The sequence below is a fragment of the Muntiacus reevesi genome, chromosome 8, assembly GCF_963930625.1.
Source record: "Muntiacus reevesi chromosome 8, mMunRee1.1, whole genome shotgun sequence".
NCBI lineage: Eukaryota > Metazoa > Chordata > Mammalia > Artiodactyla > Cervidae > Muntiacus > Muntiacus reevesi.
Genome location: NC_089256.1, coordinates 75,890,209 through 75,909,943, shown reverse-complemented (window position 1 = coordinate 75,909,943; position 19,735 = coordinate 75,890,209). Strand labels below are relative to the sequence as shown.

Below are 19,735 nucleotides of genomic sequence, written 5' to 3'. Positions count from 1 at the left end.
CAGAAAATGCTGGATTTTTAAACTTCAAATTCCCAAGAAATGAGCACTCCATTTTTCAACATATTTGAAAAGAAGAAAAGGGGACTTCTAGAAGTCAGAATCGATAGCAAGAAAAGAACATACAGTTTAGACTGATAGTAAGAGGACCTGAAAAAACTATATTCTCAAAATCTCTGGAAGCATTATATTCTGGATTGGTCAGATAAGGTGTCATGCTTACTTTATTGTGTTGCAGTGAGTAAGTATGGAACTTGATCATGGTAGATTTGTTTTGTCAATAGCATGTTAAGTTCAATATAGTCCTAATTTTATTTACAAATCTCTAACTTTATTATATAATATATACATTTTATTGTGGAAAGATTAGAATATCCAGATGTGGTAACAAAATAAATGCACAACCAGAGACTTCCATTATTAACATTTTGAAAGAGTTACACAATATAAATACAAATATAAATACTGATGTAAATATGTATGTTTATGTTTTAACAAAATACTTTTTAATGTTGCCTTCACTTATTATCTTGTGAACATTTTTTAAAATGTTCTTTGATTATGAAAGTAGAGAGGTGTCTAATATATTTGAGAATAATTTTCTTCCAGAAAGGATTAAAAAAAAAAAACGCACAAAACATTTATTTAATGCTTTAAGGAAAAATGAATATTAATCCAGAAAACTATTTCATGTGAATCAGTTCATTTCTTAATTATGCTATATCAATGAAGCACTGATGTACTTGAGTTATCTTCAGGCTACAGAGCCCTCATTGTTCTCCTCTATTTAGATTAAACCTTTTAAAGTAATCTTTTTTTTTTCAGTAAAGAAAAAAGGATCAATAATGAGAGTGATAATTTAAGAGTGTTTTGAAAGGAAGAGTATATATTCCCTGGCTGGAGCTGATGTGATTTAAAGCCATCTGCTTCTTTCACTTGAAATGCAGTCAGCTTTGTATTCATCAGCCTACTTAATTCAGGGGGAGGGGCAGGGCCAACTTGCAAAAGCTGTGTTTTCATTTGCTATTTCCTTTGACAAAGATTTATTGAGCATCTGCTTTGTTTGGGTCCTATGTTAGATGCTTATTTAATGCAAAGAGGTATAGGATATGTCCTCTGCACTCAGAGAAGCCCAATCTGATGATGAAAAAAATCCCAAAAGATTATTAGTGTTTAGTATAATAGGTGCAGAGAGAGAAGTGAGCTTAGAGGGCTGTAGTAAGACATGGGCAAGGTTCTTTGGCCATAGAGATCCCTGTGGAGAGAAGTGGCTTGAGAGTAGGAAGATAGGTGAGTGGTGAGGGAAAGGAGTGTGATGAAGTATGCTTCAGATAGAGGGACTGCCATGTATAAAAGGTTTTGGGGACTAGAGAACAAACAGGCTGTGTTTAGGGTCACGGAGATTAGACTCTAAGGTGGAACAAAGCTTGAGACATGGCCATTATCTATCAAAGAGGCATTGTATGCTGTGCTGAGCAGTTGGAATTTTATCCTGAAGGAAAGAGTCTTTGAAGATATTGTCAGTGGAGCCTTGAGAAGAATGGCTGTGCTTCTGAGAAATCACTCTGGCAGTTGTATGAAGAAGCTGTCCATGGTGGTGATAGGAAAAGATCAGAATCTGAACTAAGGTGGAAAAGTAGTTGAATTGATGAACTTACTGATTGTTGGAGGTGGGAGGCAAGGGAGTGGGTGGGAAATAGGATGACATCATCATTTCCAGGCTAAGTCATTGGGTACACTTCTGCAAGGGAAGAGTGTGCAGAATGAAGCAGATTGAGAGGACAGGTTGAAGGTGATGAGTCTGTTTAGAATGTGCTCAGTGGGCAGCTGGATGTGTACCGTCTTGAGATGAGAGGAAGCTGTGGTTTAGAACGCTGGGAATACCAGCATGAAACCAGGGAACAGAGCAGAATCACTCAGGAAGTATCTGTCGATTCAGATGGGTTGTTGAGGATCACCATCATTGAAAGAATCAGCAGAGAATAAGGGTGTATTCTCTGCTGTCTGGGTCCCAATCCTAGTTCTGCCAGTTACCAGGGAAAGTTACCTAATCTATGTCCTTTAGTTTCCTCATCCAAAATGTGGAGATGACACATATTTCGGTTATGGGTAGTTGTGAATCATAAAGTGAGTTTATGTATTAAAGTACATGTAGTAGGACTGGCTTGTAGTTTAAGAAAATGATAGATGTAGCTTTACTCTATAATGATTAAGAGAAATTTGGTCAAAAAAAAAAAAACAATGAGTGAAGAATACAGAATCGGTACTGTCAAAAGGGTAAAGAAGGCCATCCATGGGTGGGGGAATCATAAAAATGAAGGTGAACCAGAAAGAAGATGAGGTGAGAAGGAAGATGAGCTTCCCAGGTGGCATTGGTGGTAAAGAACTGCCTACAAATGCAGGAGACATAAGAGATGTGGTTCAATATCTGGGTTGGGAAGATTCCTTGGAGGAGGGCATGGCAACCCACTCCAGTATTTTTGCCTGGAGGAGCCTGGAGGGCTACAGCCCATGGGATCACAAACTGAACACGGACACGACTGAAGTGACTTAGCATGCACGCAGAAAGAATATGAGTTGTATTAATGTTGCAAGAAAGACAAGCCACATAAGAGCTAGGAAGTGTTCTTTGTGTTTTGTTTCAAGAGTTTATTGGTGACTCTGGTGGGTTGGGGCCCAGATCCTGATCCTGGTCTGAGGAATGAACAGAGGGTGAGAGTGGAGTGAGCAAGTGGAGACTGTTTTTCCAAGGGGCTTGATTGAAGCCAAGGAGTTAGGATGGTGGTCAGGGGAGAGATGGAGAGTTGAGTGAATATTTGTGGTTGCTTTAAAGTATGGGTGAAAATGGTAGTTGCTCAGTAATGTCCCCAACTCTTTGTGACCCAATAGACTGTAGCCCAACAGGCTCTTCTATTCATGGAATTCTCCAGGTAAGAATACTGGATTGGATAGCCATTCCCTTCTGCAGGGGATCTTCCCAACCCAGGGATCGAACCAGGGTCTCCTGCATTGCAGGCAGATTCTTTGCCATCTGAACCATCAGGGAAGCATGGGTGAATCTGAAGCATTTTAATATTTGTTAAGAAAGAACTAGGACAGGGGAGAGGATGGAGCATTGGATTAAAGTAACCCCTCATTAATTCATCAGATTTCCCTCAGCATTTTCTGTGTCTGGCATGGGCCATAAGCTGAGTATTCTCTCAAGGAAGTATGGTCTGAAGCTGTGGATGAGGGGAGAGGCCAGGACTCTAACATCCTTGTGTTCGGGCTGATGATGAAGTACGGCATTGAGAGGGACTCTGCTTCTGCATGGCTGAGGCCCTCTCCTGAGAGTATTTGTCTGGGTTAGAGGTGCTGGAATCACTGGGTGAATGGTAAGGCATGGTGTTGGCTTGAAGTATATGAGATCATCTCAATAGTTTCTTCAGCAGATCAGACCACCAGGCAGGAACCTCCTGAGATGGGGAAATCGCCTCCAAGCTTGGCTACTTTGCACTACACCGTTCATTGGAATACTTCCTTTTTCAAAGGCACAGCAGGGTATTGGAAAGAACATGAATTTAGATAACAGAAAAGGTTTTAGTTTCATTCATTCATTCAAAACTCTATCGAGCACCTCCTGTGTGTCAGATGATAATTGATGAGCTAGAATTACAATGCGGTCAGGAGGGCTGGAGTGCCTGCCCCAGAAAAGCTTGCATTCCAGTGAAGGAGACCAGCAATGAAACAAGTGATAAGGCTCCTCCAGGGAGAGCAGAGGCCCGTAGTTCTCTGCAGAGAGGTCAGGGCATCTTCCCGAGGAAGTGCTGGCTAGACGGAGCTGGAAGATAGGTTGGGATTAGCCAGGTGAAGGGCACAAGGGGAGAGCTTTCTAAGTAGAGGAACCAGCATGCATGGAGATGGTGGATTTATGAAAGAGTCTGGTACTTTCTAAAATGCGAGAGAAGTTTGCTTAGGCTAGAATATGCTCTCTGTCCAACAAGTTAAGTGATATTGGCAACAAGGACCCGATCTTCTATCTCCTGCTTTCTAAAGGCATAAATGAGAGAAGGATGCTCCAGGAGGCTGCTGTTCTCAGAAAGTACTGAGATTCCCTAGTGGCTCAGATGGTAAAGAATCTGCCTGCAATGTGGGAGATGTGGGTCTGAAAGATCCCCTGGAGGAGGGCGTGACAACCCACTCCAATATTCTTGGAAAATTCCATGGACAGAGGAGTCTGTTGAGCTACAGTCCATGGGGTTGCCAAGAGAGGGACACCACCGAGAGACTAACACTTTCACTTTCGGAGATAAAACAAGATTTGTGGGAAAGGCCCCAGAGGACCATGTGTAGGATGGACTAGAGCCCAGGGAAGGCAAGGGGGAAACCAGAATTAGGGTCGTCTGTTGGGAAGTTACCTGTTGATGAGACTACTGGGCTGGATATGTAAGTGGAGAAAGGAGTGGACTGGAAGAAGAAATCAGTTTGCTAAAGAACAGGAGGTGCTGGGATGAGCAATTCCTTGGAAATTTCTGGAGGGAGGCTCATTTGAGAAGGATTATGGTGTTGCAGTGGAAATGAACTGCATTTTCAAAGGAATAAATTTTAGAGAACCGAGCAGAGGACGGAATCTGGGAAATCAATGAAGAGACACAAAAGGGTACAGCATGGAATGAACTCAATTTGTGTCAAGGAATTTTAGAAGGGAGTGTTTTAAAAGAATTAGATTGAATTTCAACATTCCTTTGATGAATGCTCTTTTAAACCTGGTGAATTGGAGGAAATTTTAAGCTTAACAATAAAGAACTCCCAAGTGGTGTTTGCAGCCGGCAGAAGCAAACGGGACAGACAAGTCCTAGATGCTGCTCTAGCAACTTTAGACCTGGGTTTTTGTGTGTGTGTGTTTTTTTAGACCTGGTTTTGTCTGTTTCATTTTTATTGCCAGTTGGTAACTACTAGCTAAAATTTTCAATAGTCTGTTTAAGGAGTAACGTAGCAGAAGATACTCACATTCCTTAGTAGAGTTGTTCCTGAGCAAATCCAGAGACACTGGAATTTTGTATGAAGGTTTTCTAGCAATTATTTGCAGTGAAGTGTGTGGAAATAGAGCTGTGTTGATGTGCGTCTGCTTTCTGAAAGAGATGAAGGATACTGTGAAAATGCACTGCGCTGCGTTTGTTAGGAAATAGGCTTGCCAGGAGCAGCATGGGCAAGCCTGGTCCAAGTTCACCGGGGATCCAGCGGGCGCTGACAGGAGGCGGGCGCACGCGGGTCGATAGGCAATCACCGAGCCGCGGGGAGGCTCCCTGGCGGCCGGCCAGGCGGCACCGCTCGGCGCGCGCTCCTTGGAATTCACAGATCTGCTTAGCGTGCGGATAGACGTCTGCCTGCTTTAGCATTAACACTGACGAGGGAAGAAACGTGAGAGCTTTAAAACAATGCCATCTTGGGTTGCTACGATTTGACTCTGGTTTCATTTTTCTCACTGGTCAAAGAATGTTGTTTCCAGCCAGGAAAGCCTTCCTATGTGTCTTTCAGAAGACTGATTTATGGTTTCTATAGGAACTGGATAATCAAAATTTGAAAATTAATATATTTTAGGTCCCTGGACACTGCGACACTCTGTGTGTGTGTGTGTGTGTGTATGCGTGTGTGTGTGTATGCATGTGTGTGTGTGCGCGCGCGTGTCCCCACGCGCAAGCAAGCGTGGGCCTCTTCCGTTTGGAGAAGGAAGGAATAGAATCTTTTGCATCTGTTATTATTAAGTGATGTGCACCTTTGTTGATGTGAATTGTGAAGTGTGTCGTGTAACATTTCATTCACTCGTTCATTCACATTTACTGTATGTCTCCACTATATCATTCCCATAGGGACAAAGAAGCTAAAATGCAGAGTCAGGGGGAAATTACTTTGATGTGGTTATAACTCTATTCAGAGTTTACTTTTTCACCTCTTTCAGTGAAAAACGAAATATATATATGCGTATGTACATAACATACAACATTTTATGGGGACTTTTGATGATTTGATTAGATCTGATTTTACTTTCCTCCCCTCTGGAATATTATATGCTGGTATATGAGATTTGAGGGTTGGGGGGAATACCAACTTCCCTGAGGTTCTCTTAAAAGCAGTTCAAGACCCCGTTTGCTTCCAGAATTCAATCAGTGGTCACCTTTCCTAGGATGAGGACATTTTGCATTTCTTTACTGCTCTTCCTGCCCTTACTACCAAGGGACATGGTGTCCAGCAGCCTCAGGGAACTCTGGCTTCCATTTCTTTGATTGGGAGTATTCCTCCTTCCAGTTGTCCCTTCATTCTGCATCGCTGCTTCTGTCACCCTTGATCTTGGTTTTCACTTGAGCAGGAGTATCTTCTTACATCCTCTCCTAGGGATGTGAGGTCACCAAACTCTACTGAACACACACTCCATTTTACAGTATCTTTTATGCTCTTAGACTGTGGGACTGTCATAGGGTTATTTCTTTGTAGTGATTTCTGTGTTTTGCCTTAGGTCTTGGCCAGTAGTCATCCTTGATTCTTCAGAAGTTGGCTCCTACAGTTTAATTTTTAGACCCTTTAATAACTCATGTTTCATTAAATTATTTGTCTTTCAGAGTATTTAGACATTAGTTTTTGACTTCTGTCTTGCACCCCATATCCAAACCCATGAATTTTATGGTAACATAGATTTCCCAAGGCCGTACAACCTGAAGGTTAGAAGTAAGACTAGTTCTGTCTAGTCTTTTTCTTTTTCTCCTAAAACCGTCTTCTTTTAGTGTTTTAAAACTCTCCATGCTGTTTCTGTGCTGTTCCCCAGAGAGTGAGTTCTGATGTCCGTCTGCTCAGAGAACATTATGGGGTGAGATAGAAGTGTCACTTCATAGCATTGCAGAAGCGTCTCAATATGGAACTTGCCTGTTCTGGTCTGTTCATTTTTTTCCTGGTGTATAATTACAGACAGTTCAAAAACGAAACCGAACTACAGAGCACAGGGATATATAATAAGCTGGTAAAACTAGAAAGATATACAAGGAAGTAGTTAGCATAAAGTCAGGAAAGCTGTTACTCTAGAGAGAGGGGAAGGGCTTATGAAATGGAATGAGGGGTGGGGGGTGGCTCTAGGCTGATATCAGTGACCTGGGCGGTGAGTACCAGGCTTGGTTTAGAATGGTTCATGAGGCTCTGCAGGTACTTTGCCCTCACGTGTCTCTCTGTGCATAATTGTTTATCACAAAATAACATATCGCTGTGTATTTTATCCCTTTTCCTTTGAGAAGAAATGAAATGAGTGAGGGATGTAGGTGTGAGGTTTGATTGTGTGAGAAAAGGTGGTGCTTAAAAATCTGAGGTCAAAATTTAAAACCTGTGGAGAGAGAAAGGGAGAAAAAGTGGCTGTGTTTAGTCTGAAAGCCCAAGCTACAGATGCCACTTTGCCTCCTTTGCTGGAGGAGTGTTTGATATTGCTGTTTAGTCACTAACTTGTGTGGGCTCTTTGTGACCCCGTGAACTGTATGGGGCTGTCTGTCTGTGGGATTCTCCAGGCAAGAATACTGGAGTGGGTTGCCATTTCCTCCTCCGGGGGATCTTCCTGACCCAGGGATCAAACCCATGTCCCCTGCACTGCAGGCGGACTCACCACTGAGCCACCAGCGGTGCCCAGAGGAGTGTTTAACTTTATACAAATGCCTGTTGTGTCTTTTCTGGTAGAGCCAGTGCAGGTGGCAGTGTGCGTTTTTAGGAGACTTAAGCATGAAGACCTTTCGCGTTTATGGGGTAGAGATTGTTTATATTCCCCTAATTATTTCTAATCATTAAATATTCTGAAATAGTGTGACAAGGCCTTTATGAGTGGGAACATTAAAGACTCGTTCTTTAAGGGTTTTCTTTGTGCAGCCTCTGAGACCTCTAGGTGAAGTTCCAGTGCTTTGTTCTCCAGGCACCTGTACTACTTGCTTGCATACTTACTCATTATCAGATTTGGGGGTAAATGTACTTTTATGTAGATATCTCCTCCATCAGATGGGAAAATCTCCTGAAAGTGGAGTTTTTATCTTATCTCTCTGTGCCTGGTGCTTTTGAAATGTTTAAGGAAAACAAATCCATAGAAAGAATCCACAGTTCAACCTATAAATCCTTAGAAAGCATCCACCATGGGCTGAAACTGGTGTTTCTTAATCTTTGTCTAATAAAGCAGGAGTTGGGGACAAAAGAAAATTGTGTTATGTTTGTGAACCATCCACAATGAGCTGGACAATGACAAGATGTAGGAACAATTGATTTCTAAAGTGGAAATGCTATTGACATTAGGATAAAATCAAAGAAACAAGGTTCATAATTAGAATAAATAAATGCATTGCTTTATAGTTGACCAAATGCTTTCACAAATGTTATTTATTATCACAAAATTCAGTGAGATAGAGATATATAATCCTGTTTTACAGACAAGGAATCTTCAAAGAGTTAGATAACTGTGAGCTTGACCAAGTCTACAGATAAATTATGGAGTCCACACAGAAACTCCCGATTCCAAATCCTGGACATCTTCCACCATACCATGTTCTTTCCAGAACAGGAGATTTTTGTGTTAGTAAGAGTATGTAGGATTCTGACTTAAGTACTCCATTCATGATATTGCAAAAGGAGTTATATATTGTTTTTTCATATTTTCTTCTTCCAAAATGCTTTCATATATGGTTTAATAAGACTCAAATGCATGTTAAATCACATTTTATATTTTATCCTTCTTTCATCTGTTAAATGGAATTATACCTCTCCATCTCACTGAGTAACTTGAAGTGCTTTAGAGTAGATAATCTTAGGCAAAATCCAGATGGGCATACAGTTTTATAAATTCAGAAATTGATTTTATGTTCCTTTCATGATTTCTCTCTTGCATGTCATGAGCTTTCAAAGGTTTGTGGTTAAGCCCAGAGTAGCACACTCCCAATGTTATTTGTCTGAGAAGCTGTTAGTATGAGATTTATATATGTGACAGGAGGTAGATGTAATCCTTGCGTTTAACTACTAGTAATATGAAGGAGCAGATATTAATATGAGAAGTGACAGCTTCCTTAAAAATACCAAGTGAACTTTTGACTTAAAGTTAATCCAGCAGGGACCACAAAGAATAGATGGGAGGTCGTGTTTCACACCCGCATACTTAAACATCCAAGTTTGATTTCCCTCCAGCATTACCAATTACACTGATTATAGTTTTTATTTTTCTTTGCACTTCAATTCGAGTTTCCAGACAATCCAAAGTATTCAGATGATCGATCTGTGTATATGTGCTGATTAATTGCATTTATTACAAACCACAATGGAAAAAGTTGCCATGAAGATCTCAATTAAATAATATACAAGCTGCCATGGATAAACATCTCATAGCTGAATTTTGGCAGAATACACTGAACTGCAGTTTTTTACTTTATATTGATTGGGTAGCCTTGTGATTTTGCAGATAGGGGCTGTAAATAGATCTCTAGAGAAACTCAACCCATACTGTGTATGTACAAGTATGTTTATCTGTGAAGCTAGGGTGAGAATGCTGGGAAAGTTCATGAATTAACTATTGATCTGGAATCTGGAATTCACTCAAGAGAGTTTTGTGGAACATAGGAGCCTCTGTAAGGATAACAAAATGACATAAGTTGAAGCTGGTTACAAATCATAATAATTGGCAATATTAGTGTAATCATACCCTCTAGTAAGAGCAGAACAAGATTTCTACTTCTTTTTCTTGTTAAAGAACAATGTTTATTACCCTTTGTTGAATTAGTGCTCTTTACAGAGAGTCTCTTTTCATCTTGACGGTCTATCACTTCATGGCAAATGGATGGAGAAACAATGGAAACAGTGAGAGACTTTATTTTCTTGGGCTCCAAAATCACTGCAGGTGGTGACTGCAGTCATGAAATTAAAAGACGTTTGTTCCTTGGAAGAAAAGCTATGACAAACCTAGACAGCATATTAAAAAGCAGAGACATTACTTTGCCGACAAAGGTCCACCTAGTCAAAGCTATGGTTTTTCCAGTAGTCATGTATGGATGTCAGAGTTGGACCATAAAGAAGGTTGAGTGCCAAAGAATTGATGCTTTTGAACTGTGGTGTTGGAGAAGACTCTTGCAAGTCCCCTGGATTGCGAGGAGATCAAACCAGTCAATCCTAAAGGAAATCAACTCTGACTATTCATTGGAAGGACTGATGCTAAAGCTGAAACTCCAATATTTGGGCCACCTGATGTGAAGAGCTGACTCTTTGGAAAAGACCCTGATGCTGGGAAAGATTGAAGGCAGGATGAGAAGAGGACGACAGAGGATGGATGGTTCGATGATATCACCAACTCAATGGACGTGAGTTTGAGCAAGCTCCAGGAGATGGTGAAGGACACGGAAGCCTGGCATGCTGCAGTCTGGGTGGGGTTGCGGAGAGTCGGACACGACTGAGTGACTGAACAACAATTTCTTCTCTAAATGACTAACCCAAACTATGGGGAAACTGTGTCAGCATGAAGATAGTCTAACTACTTTGTTTATATTAATAGAAAGGAGAAGCTGAAAGAAGCCTATAGGACATGATGCATCCACTTGACAGAATTTGGGAGGCAGTGAAAGTTATGTTTATGAGGTCTTAGCAACATGGATACTGCTCTCATATAATGCTAAGTGAAAAATTATTTTACACACATTGTAGATAATAACTATTGTATATTTTTACACAGACACACACACATATGATAATGGACTTCTAGAAAATAGTAGTCACTTGGTGATTCTTATTATCAGCACTTTGCAGATTAGTGCCGCTAAGTAACTTGTCAGAGTCACACAGTGAGAGAGGCTGGACCTGAACCCAGCCTGCCTCCCAAGGCTACGCTTTAACATTATAGTAAACTTGTAACACTGCTTCTTTGACATGTAAAATATACATGCCAGTTATAAGGAAAATTAATGAGAAATCCAGAATGGTCCCATACACATGTTTTTCTTTGACTTAACTTGTTCAACTTTAATTTTATTTCTACCTTCAATTTTTTCCTGTACTCATTCATTTTTATCTTTCCTTTCCTATTCTTTTCTCCTTCTCCATATTTTTGTAGAAGAGAAAAAGGTCTCCCTTGACTCTTTTAGGTTCCTTGACTGGGTCTGAAGATTAGATGAACAATGGTTAATAGGACTAAAGCATACACGTTTATTTAATATCAGTTTTCCATGATATAGGAGCCTTCATAGGGAAATAAAGAGTCTCCAAAATGGTAAACCCAGGTGTTTTTATGCAAAGTTTGATGAAGAGTGGATAGTTGTGAAAAGGTATAAGTCAGAAGAGGAGATAAGTGTGAAAAAAATGTGGAAACTTAGGTTGCTTCCTTCAGATTCTTCTCAAGGCCTCTCCAACTTGGCTTGTTGGTATCTTAGATGCTACTTTTCCCTCCAGATATAGGGGGATACTCTCACAGGAGAGCCTTAAGACTTGCTTTATGGAAGAAGGGCAGATGGGAGGCTAAGGTCAGAGAACCTTCTTGCTTCTACTGTTTTCTCACACTTCAGTTTAAAATATTCAATATGCCAAGATGCTATATTTTGGGACAATGTGTCCTGAACTTCCACTTCTCAACCAGCAAGAGCCATATTTCTGGTAAGATCATGTTTGGTGAATAACTGAATCTCTGCCTCACCCAATCTCCCTTCCCCTCCTCCTCTGTTCCTGACTGGTCTTCTCCATATGTTGCCCATTTCCTCGTGGATGCCTCCCATCTATCTTAGTTTATTCCTTCTCTTCCACTGGAAGTAGCCAAGAAAATTTCCAGACCCTCTTTTTGGGGGTAGGGGGTGACACTCATTTAGCATCATATATTTTAAATCTGAGCAACTAGAAATTTCTATTCCTGCTCTTTAATTCTCATTTTAGGAGCTCCCTTTCTTGGAGGTAATTATTGTGTGGAGCAAATGTTAACTGCTTCTAGAGAATTCATACTATTGATAATTTGGCCCTTTAAATGTTTTAAGCCGGAAGACTATTTTCCCTGGCCTCCCAAGGGTAGTGGGTAGAGGTGGAAGATGCTGGTGGTTATCTCGTGTTTTTAATTAACATGTTTGTTTTTCGGGTGTCTTTTCTTCTCTGACATTTCTCCCTCTGGACTCAGCAAGTTTTTGAATCGTTGGTTCTCCTGCCATGAGAACATCCTTTGAGAGAGGCCCTAGAGAAGTTAAGAGACCCTGGAGATCTCAAGAGATGTTAATTAGTAGGAGTAAATAAGTGGCTTGTTTATTTGTATGCGCATTTTAATGCTGTCCTTTCCTTTTTTAAATTAAGAAGTGGAAAATGTGCTTGTGCTTAAATGTAGTGTAAAGTTTCCCATATTCCTTTGGGTGTTGGTGTATTTTCCCTGGTTGCAGAAAATATTTTCAGGAAGAGTTTTATCTCTTGAGAATGGCCTTCCCCCATTTTATTGCCTTTTATTGTCACCCCTACCCTTGCATAAAAATATCATCTGAATTATAGCAATATTAATATTTTATCATCTGCTACAAAACTAGACGGCATATTAAAAAACAGAGACATCACTTTGCTGACAAAGGTCCATATAGTCAAAGTTATGGTTTTTTTCAGTAGTCATGTATGAATGGGGTTTCCCTGGTGGCTCAGATGGTAAAGAATCTGCCTGCAATGCAGAAGACCTGGGCTCATTCCCTGAGTCAGGAAGATCCGCTGGAGAAGGAAATGGCAACCCACTCCAGTGTTCTTGCCTGGAAAATCCCATGAACAGAGGAGTCTGTTGGGCTACAGTCCATGGGGCTGCAGAATTGGACATGATTGAATGATTGAACACTGTCCCATACATGGGTGTGAGAGTTGGACCATAAAGAATGCTGAGCACCGAAGAATTGATACTTTTGAATTATCTGAAAAAGACTCTTGAGAGCCCCTTGGACAGCAAGGAGATCAAACCAATTAATCCTAAAGGAAATAAACCCTGAGTATTCCTTGAAATAAATGATGCTAAGTTGAAGCTCCAATACTTTGGCCACTGATGCAAAGAGCCGACTCATTGGAAAGTCCCTGATGCTGGGAAAGATTGAAGGCGGAAGGAGAAGAAGGCAGCAGAGGATGAGATGGTTAGATAGTATAACTGACTCAGTGGACATGGATTTGAGCAAACTGAGAGAGAGCGAAGGGCAGGGAAACCTGGCGTGCTGCAGTCCAAGGGGTTGCAAAGAGTCAGACACGACTAAGCAACGGAACAGCAACCGTAACCACGTGTGCGTGCACGCGTGGTCAGTTGCTCAGGAGTGTCTGATTGTTTGTGACCCCATGGACTGTCCGTGGAATTTTCCAAACAAGAATACTGAAGTGGGTTGCCATTTCTTCCTCTATGGGATCTTCCCAACTCAGGGATCAAACCCGAATCCCTTAAATTTCTGCATTGACCAGCAGATTGTTTCCACTGCACCACCTGGGAAATCCTATATTAACCATACTTACTTATTTTCAAAAATTACACAAGACTAGAGCTGAAGAAACAGAAGCTTGGAAATTGCCCATGCTTTGCATAAAGCTCTTTTCATCCAAAAGTTAAAAAAAAAAGTTACAGTGACTGAGTAAGAAGGAACCATTAGAATGTCTTCCCCATTCTTATCTTTAGGCAGCCTCACCCTTAAGACAGCTCAAGAAAATGAAGTGCTGTCCTGTTTTGGAAGCTATTAAAATTATTTTCAGAACTTCTTCCTGGTATCCTCTTCCAAAATATAATAAGTCAAGCTATTGGAACTTTCATATTAATATTTTACTTAATCTCATACAGCAGAAATCAGATTTGTTATTTTACATCCTATTCAAGAGACGCAACATGAAATAGTGGTCAAGAGCATGAATTCTAGAATTAGACCACCTGGGTTCAAATCGTGACTTGGCCACTTACAGCTGTGTGACGTTGGGTAATATAGTTTATTTCACTTAAAACTGGGTATGACAATTTTGTGAAGTATTATATACAAGATATTTAGAACAGTGCCTGGTACACAATAAGCACTAAATGGTCGTTATTAGATTAGGCTTACCATTAAAAGAGGACAGTAGTCTTCAAACTAGAAAGTGTAGAATAATAGTTGAAAGGGAATTGAGTCTCAAGATGTCAGGAGATAGTAAGAAAGTCCCAGTTTGAGGTTTTCAATCCTAGACTAATTATACTCGAGATTCTTAAGATAATGTGTGTAGGTTATAATAGGACCATTTTTGGTAATTGTCTTGGAAGCTTGGAGATATATTTGAAGACAGATAGGAAATAAATTATATTTTCAAAAACCATCCAACAAAACCTAATAATAATGTTGTGGCCATGATGGACTTGATTATAATCTGTTAGTTGAATTTGCAGATTTGTATTCATACAATAACAGTGTTAATGAATGGCTCATGAACATTTTTTAATCACTTCCAAGAATTTGAAGGGGTTTACGATTAAAATACAAATAACAGAAGAAATAAAATGTAAATAAAAGTAGACAATTGACGCAATGGCACAGCAGAACCCAAGCGTGGGACCTGAGATCTAACTTTGTATGTTACCCCTGAAGTTTACACTCAGTTTTGAGGTTCTTGGCAGCCAAGATGACAAAGGAGACACGATCAGTTGTTTCACTGTCATTATCCCAAACTAGAAAGTAAATAGCTTCCTCCGGGGAGTTTTTCCTAGTAGTGATTTTTAGAAGAGATTTATCACATAAATAATGAGCACTGATTTAATAGGCAATTCCCTCAATAATATTTTTTGAAGCAAGTGGGCTTTTTAAAGCAACCTTAGGAAAAAAGTCTTAAAGTTGTTATTAAGTTTCATTTCAACAAAGGCAGTATTTTGAAAGGCTAAACTAATTTCTTCTACATAGGTGAATGTCACATGGTCTGAGATGATCCAAAGTTTGGTTTCGAGTTTGACTGTAAATCCGTGACAGTGTTTCTCAGGGCTCTTCTCTCAGCCAGACTTTGAGAGGAGCTGGATAATAGGTTCTAATTCAGAAAGGAACAGGGATGGGAATATTTTCAGTTGGGAGTTTTAGCAAGATCAGTATGCTTTAGAAATAAGCTAGGAAGCTGGTAAAATAAGCCTCCTAGAAGGAAAACCATAATTTATTTCTCCACCAACTTGAATCTCTGAGCTCATTATAGAGCTGCTGGGGCACTGGGTTGGATGAGAGAGTGAAGGAAGAGAAAGACTTGAGAGGTGAGATAAAACAGTATAGCTTTACTTATTTTTTTACATTGTTTAAAATGCTTCCCTTGTGGCTCAGCTGGTAAAGAAGCCACCTGCAGTGCAGGAGACCTGGGTTTGATCCCTGGGTTGGGAAGATCCCCTGGAGAAGGGAAAGGCTACTCACTCCAGTATACTGGCCTGGAGAACTCCATGGACTCTATAGCCCATGGGATCACAAAGAGTCGGACATGACTGAGCAACTTTCAGTTCACTTCACCTCATACACTGTTTATGTATAAAAATATTTTTTACATAATGTCTGCAAAAGACTATGACAAATCATAAAAGAAATGATTTTGTTAAAAAATTTGGAAAGCTACTATCTTATTGCATGGCCATAGTGGTATTGGTCTATCAGTGCTCAGTCACTGGTTGTGTTTGACTTTTTGTGACCCCAGCTGCCAGGTTCTTCTGTCCATGGAATTTTCCAGGCAAGAATTCTGGAGTGAGTTGCCTTTTCCTACTGTAGGGGATCTGCCCAATCCAGGGATTTAACCCATGTCTCTCGAGTCTCCTGCATCAGCAAGTAGGTTCTTTACCACTAGCTCTGCAAGTTGACAATAAAAAAAATCCAAAATAAATTCCCTTGGATTGGTTTACTTTAAGAAGAACTTTTCTGAAGATCTAGCCAAATGATTAGTTGCATAGAGTACCTCCTGGAAGGAGTGGAGAAAGGGGGAACAAACAAACAAATTCCAATAGATTTTTGAATATATTTGAATATATTTTTCTGCAGATACTGATTTTAGTCAGAATAATTAATAATAATCTATGATCTATTAATTTTAACTTTGGCTAGAAGACAGAACAAAGTATATATTTCTAGACCAGCCTAGGATTCTAGATTCCTAGATAAAGGATAATGAAAATAAAACCATGTATCAATATACAGGATCATAATTATTTTTCTAATTTCTATGGAAATAGAGACTGTGTGCAATGTACCTGATTATTTACAAAGTGTGTGTCTGATGGTGAAAGTAAAGTGTGATACTGTAAAGAACAGTATTGTGTGGGAACCTGAAATGTTAGGTCCATGAATCAATATAAATTGGCAGTGGTTTACAGGAGATGGCAAGAGTGAACATTGATGTTTTAAAAATCAGTGAACTAAAATGGATGGGAATGGGCTAATTTAATTCAGATGACCAATATACCTACTACTTAGGCAAGAATCCCTTAGAAGAAATGAAGTTGCCCTCATAGTCAACAAAAGACTCTGAAATGCAGCGCTTGGGTGCAACAGGATGATCTGGGTTCGTTTCCAAGGCAAACCATTCAATATCACAGTAATCCAAGTCTATGCCCCAACCACTAATGCTTAAGAAGCTGAAGTTGGGTGGTTCTATGAAGACTCACAAGATCTTCTAGAACTAAGATCAAAAAAAGATGTCCATTTCACCATAGGGTACTGGAACACAGAAGTAGCAAGTCAAGAGATATATGGAGTAACAGGCAAATTTGGAGTACAAAATGAAGCAGGGCAAAGTCTAACAGAGTTTTGCCAAGAGAACACACTGGTCATAGCAAACATGCTCTTTCGGCAATGTAAGAGATGACTCTACACAAGGACATCACCAGATAGTCAATACCAAAGTCAGACTGATTATATTCCTCACAGCTAAAGATGGAGAAGTTCTATACAGTCAGCAAAAACAAACCAGGAGCTGAATATGGCTAAGATCATGAGCTGCTTTTTGCAAAATTCAGACTTAAATTGAAGAAAGTAGGGGAAACCACTGGATGATTCAGGTATGATTTAAGTCAAATCTCTCACAATTATACAGTGAAAGTTATAATTATGCAGTAGAAGTGACATATAGATTCAAGGGATTAGATTCAAGAGGTTAGACAGAGTGCCTAAAGAACTATGGACAGAGGTTCATAACATTGTACAGGAGGTGGTAATCAAAACTATTCCCAAGGGAAAGAAAATGCAAAAAGGCAAAATGGTTGTCTAAGGAGGCCTTCCAAATAGCCGAGAAAAGAAGAGATGGGAAAGGCAAAGGAGAAAAGGAAAGCTAAACATATCTGAATGCAGAGTTCTGAACAATAGCAAGGAGAGATAAGAAAGCCTTCCTCAGTGATCAATGCAAAGAAATAGAGGAAAACAATAGAATGGGAAAGATTAAAGATCTCTTCAAGAAAATTAGAGATACCAAGAGGACATTTCTTGCAAAGATGGGCACAATAAAGACAGAAATTATATGGACCTAACAGAAGCAGATGATATTAATAAGAGGTGGCAAGAATACATAGAACAACTATACAAAAAAGATCTGCATGACCTGTATAACCACAGTGGTGGATCCCTCACCTAGAGCCAGACATCCTGGAGTGTAAAGTCAGGTAGGCCTCAGGAAACATCACCAGAAACAAAGCTAGTGGAGATGATGGAATTCCAGCTGAGTTATTTCAAATCCTAAAAGATGATGCTATGAAAGTACTGCACTCAATATGCCAGCAAATATGGAAAACTCAGCAGTGGCCACAGGACTGGGAAAGGTCAGTTTTCATCCAATCCCAAAGAAAGGCAGTGCCAAAGAATGATCAAACTACCCCCAAATTGCACTCATTTCACATTCTAGCAAATTAACACTCAGAATCCTTCAAGCTAGGCTTTGACAGATGTACAAGCTGGATTTAGAAAAGGCAGAGTAACCGGAGATTAAATTGCTGACTTCTTTTGGATCATAGATAAAGCAAGAGAATTCCAGAAAACACCTACTTCTGCTTCATTGAATACACTAAAGCCTTTGACTATGTAGATCACAACAAACTGTGGAAAGTCCTTAAAGAGATGGGAATACCAGACCACCTTACCTGCCTCTTGAGAAATCTGTATGTAGGTCCAGAAGCAGCAGTTAGAACCAGACATGAAACAATGGACTGGTTCAAAATTGGGAAAGGAGTGTGTCAAGGCTGTATATTGTCACCCTGCTTATTTAACTTATATGCAGAATACATCATGTGAAATGCTGGGCTAGATAAAGCATAAGCTGGAATCAAGTTTGCTGGGAGAAATATCAATAACCTCAGATATGCAGATGTTACCACTGTAATGGCAGAAGGTGAAGAGGAAATAACGAGTCTCTTGATGAAGGCAAAAGAGGAGAGCAAAAAAGCTGGCTTAAAACTCAACATTCTAAAGACAAAGATTATGGCATTCAGTCCCATCACTTCATGGCAAATAGGTGGGGAAGATAATGGAAACAGTGACAGACTTTATTCCCTTGGGCTCCAAAATCACTGCAGATGGTGACTGCAGCCATGAAATTAAAAGAGGCTTGCTCCTAGTAAGAAATACAATGACAAACCTAGACAATGTATTAAAAAACAGAGCCATTACTTTGCCTACAATGGTCCATGTAGTCAAAGCTATGGTTTTTTTCCATTAGTTGTGTATAAATGTGAGAATTGGACCATAAAGAAGGCTGAGTGCCAAAGAACTGATGCCCTTAAACTGTAGTGTTGAAGAAGACTCTTGAGAGTCCCTTGGACTGCAAGGAGATCAGACCAGTCAATCCTAAAGGAAATCAATGCTGAATATTCATGGAAGGACTGATACAGAAACTGAAACTCCAGTACTTTGACCCCCTGATGTGAAGAGCCAACTCATTGGAAAAGACCCTGATTCTGGGAAGGATTGAAGGCAGGAGGAGAAGGGGATGACAGAGGATGAGATGGTTGGATGATATCACTGACTCAATGGACATGAGTTTGAGCAAGCTCCGGGAGATGGTGAAGGACAGGGAAGCCCGGCATGCTGCAGTCCATGGGGTTGGAAAGGGTCAGACACAACTGAGCTACTGAACAACAACCCCAAATTTACCACAAACTTAAGACACTAAAACACATCACCAGTGCTCCACACACCAATAGAGATTATTCGTTCTACTTTGGAAGCTCTTATTCTTCAATGTAAAAAGATGCAGGCTTTGACTGAGTGTCAATAACTGGGTGTCCTTACTGATGTCATTCAGCTTACAGGACAGTTCAAGGTGAATAAAGGCTGTGAGATAGACAGATGTAGATAAACAGAGATGAGTCCTCGCTCTCCCACCCTCTCCTCTGTACTTGGCCTAGAGCTTTAGCACATCTTTAGACAAAAGAGTGGTTGTATATTAGATTGTTTTTACCCCTCCTCAAGCCTTTATATCCCTAGTCCTGCAAATTCTGTTAAGATAGGGTCATCATTAATATATGAGGTAAACCAGAACCCCTTTGAATATGGAAGTGTTAATGACAAGCAAAAACAGAAGGACTTTTTCTGAACAAGTTCCATATATAGTGTCCCAAAGTCTAGGTATAAAGAGGTGTCAGAATCCTAGTGTGTGAAGGCTTAAGAAAGTATAGAAATATGTTTGATTAAAATGAACGAAACATTCACTACTCACTAGAGGGAATATATAAAAACATAAATAAATCACCTGTAAACATAGTCCACAGAGATTGCAACTGTTAATATTTAAGTGAATGACTTCCTACCTAGAATCTTCATACAGAGTG

General features: G+C 40.0%; 1 protein-coding gene across 1 annotated transcript in view; it reads left to right on the top strand.

Moving 5' to 3' along the window:
• Window positions 1-19,735, top strand: part of LOC136172965 (EGF-like and EMI domain-containing protein 1) — a 559,648-nt gene that overhangs the window by 15,671 nt on the left and 524,242 nt on the right. The gene's annotated exons all lie outside the window — the stretch shown is intronic.